This window comes from Colias philodice, chromosome 1 (genome assembly GCF_061535455.1).
Source record: "Colias philodice isolate Cphi_HAF_F1 chromosome 1, ilColPhil1 Martin Lab GWU primary, whole genome shotgun sequence".
NCBI classification, from domain to species: domain Eukaryota; kingdom Metazoa; phylum Arthropoda; class Insecta; order Lepidoptera; family Pieridae; genus Colias; species Colias philodice.
The window spans coordinates 6810177-6813422 of NC_143086.1; the positions used below are offsets into that span (position 1 = coordinate 6810177).

Consider the following 3246-nt stretch of genomic DNA (forward strand, 5'->3'; position numbering starts at 1 on the left):
TTACACAAGAGCGAGACAGCAACGAGACAGAAACGAGACGCATGCGGGATACATGTTATTTTTCAGCGAATGCATTCGGGAATTAATATTCAAATTTCGAGGGGAAGTAAATTCGGCAAGAGCTTTTGCTAGCTATAATAAATTTTGTCGTGAGCTTTGCGGTTCTATAGTTTATCATAAACGAGGAAAGAAGTGTATATTTGTAAATTCACGTACTAATAACACCTAATAAGTTCGCTTTATGCATACTTATCTGACAAATTATGGCTGGAATTTAAATTAGGAAGAAGCTACTTTCAGCTATTTTCTATAAAACGGAAAAATCCGGTGTTCTTATTTTAAAATAAGAGAAAGAAAACTAAATACAGTGAAACTTGGTTAAGTGGGACCTGGATAAATGAGAAACCTCCATAACTGGAACTCATGCTGAGGTCCCAACACTTTGGCACTGAATTACCTCTGTTAGTTGGACGAGGTAAACCTCTATATCTGGGATTTGTTCTTTCGATTTATCATCATAGTTACCTCTCTAACTGAGACGGCGAGTAAATTTTATGTGCATAAACCTCTGTAACTGAGATAACATTGATTGTTTACTCATTTTTATTCCACCCTACCATATATTTTATTTGATGATCGCACCTGTATAACTGAAATCACCTGTATTCTCACCTCTATTAATGGAACCCTCTGTAAATGAGACAGATATTTATTTATACCTGTATATCTGAGACACTGGGTAAGTGGAATACCTCTATAAGTGAAACGACATTGCAGGTCCCTTGATGTCTCACTTAACCAGGTTTCACTGTATCTCTTGAATTACCTATGTATTGATGAAAATTGCTTTACATTTGTTTTGAAGGAAGAAAACTACCCATATTTTCAAAGATTTCTATTCGCCCAACTCACATTACTTATTAATAAAAATATATTGTATTGATTTGAATTCATAAGCTCATGTTTAAAAAGATTCAAGTGTATCAACACTTGAATCTTTTTTCAATTATTCTGTAAATCAAAAATATCGTTTAAAATATCTGAATATGACTAAATATGTATGTGTATCCTTTATCATAGTTATTATTGCACTACCCATTTATGTATTTATTCCTCTATTGTACCAAAGGTTGTCTGGAAGAATTGTACATAGTGTAGGTTATATTTATGTGTTTGTATTTCTTGTTTTGTTATATTTAAGTGCAATAAAGTATTTATAAATAAAAAATAAATAAATATGACTTCACAATACTTATATTTTTGTTTTCTCTACATCATTTGTAGGTTTCAACATTTATAAAATAATAGTTAGCGGTTAATAAAATTTATATGTTAATATGCAATAAACCTCACCCTTACTTAATTTAAAAGTTGTCATACTGCTCAGAAACGGCTAGACCAATTTATATCAAATTTTATGTATTTTCGGTAGGTAGCTCTATAAATAGTCTATAAATTATAACATAATTTCATACCTCGAAGTGATAAGTAGGTACTAGAGTCTAGACAGGACAACGTTTGCCGGCTCAGCTAAATATTTTTCTAAACTGTCATATACGGACAATTAGAATACATTTTTTAATTGGTAGTTTAATACGTTATTCGATGAATAAGTTTTAACCAAGGATTGAAAAATCAGACCTAAACCACATAATATAAACCATTGTCTGTATCACTTAGCGACATCTGTGTATTCTTTCAGGTATTTTTGTGTAAGTATAAGAAATTTGTGTAGTGCAGGAATAGTTCAATAGATGGCGTATGCAACAAAACTATATGAATGGTTATGACGTGGTTATGACTTGGGCATTTTCACAAAAATGTATACCCCCCTGATTTTCAACTGTCCCTCGAATTCATTAAATTCTATATAATGAAGTAGTTGCCAGAATTATTTATATATGTTATCAAAGTGATTATACGTATACAATATTTTGTTTTTTTAACAAAAACTATGACAAAATCTAAAATAAAGTTAAGTTAATTATAAATAACAATCGAAAAATGGGTAATTTTACGCTGTCCCCTGCTTACTCTTACGCCTTTATTACATTATTTCTTAACTTTTTTGTAAGAAAGGTACCATCTTTTAAGGTTTTATTTGGTCCAGGATAATCAGTTACTGTGATAATAGTTAAAATATAATAACCTTATATAACAAAATAAAAGATAAAAAAATAAAAAAGAAAATCAAAAAAATTGTCCTTCCCGGAACATTCAGTTGTGTCACCGATTTTCTAAAAAGAAAATTACTGTGGTTCAATTAATTTTGCATTACTGTCAACACCATAGCTACTGCTATGCAACTTATCAGGTTAGAAGCCGTCAGGGTCAAAAAACTGCTTAGAAGGAGTGCACGCGTGTTTGCAAGCCGCAGGGACCAAATTCTTCATTCAGGTATGTGACCATATTTTGGCTTATTTCTATCTATTTATCTTGTAGTATTTAGTTAATTTTGTTTTAAATGTTTTTATATGTAAGTTGATCAAAAGTTTTGATGAATATAAGTGTTGTGGTTATATTTTAAACCGTTTTTATTACTAGAGGATTATCAAATGTGACTTCCGCTGTGTGACTATTTGAGCGGTCACATATACGCTGAACGAAAAGTCACAACATGCCTGAACACATAAAGCAATGTTTACATGGCGATTTTCTTGAGCTATAAAAATATTTTTCTAAGACATTTTTGACTGAGTAGGAAACTACGGCAAAAAGTAGATTTCAAAAATAAAAATTATTTCCCCATACAAATCGCAACAGCTGATTGATCATTTTGCATGAGGAAGTAAAATTTTTTTTTGAGGAAAAAAAAAAGAAGCATTATGCAGAAAAAGAAACAAAATAAGCCAGCAGAACTAAGAATCTAGACAATGTGCCTTGTATAACAACGAAAGATAATAATGGAACAAAAATTAATTTTTTTCACGATATTTTTCATTGGTTTTTTTTTTATTTACAGATTAACCTTCGTGTTTGCAGCGTCCACTGAAACAAGATTTTTTTTATCAAATATGGTGATTGAGATTATTTAAGGTTAATAATAAACGAATCACGAAGACTGATTATCGACTGATTAATTTGATTAGTGCCAATATAAAACATAAAAGAGACTTCTTATTCTTGAATCTTGATAGTAATTTACCCTTTAGATAAATAATAATAATGTGATGGCTTAAGCCCGAACTGATTGTGATAATTTAGTTTGAAGTTAAGTTAAGTTTATAATTATATTTATTATGTGTG

General features: G+C 30.3%; 1 long non-coding RNA gene across 1 annotated transcript; it reads left to right on the top strand.

Annotated features, from left to right (window-relative positions):
• The first annotated feature begins 1809 nt into the window (after window positions 1–1809).
• Window positions 1810–3246, top strand: LOC149491177 (uncharacterized). The gene is made up of 2 exons (XR_016317728.1): window positions 1810–2397; window positions 2963–3246. It is a non-coding gene; the product is annotated as an uncharacterized LOC149491177 (long non-coding RNA).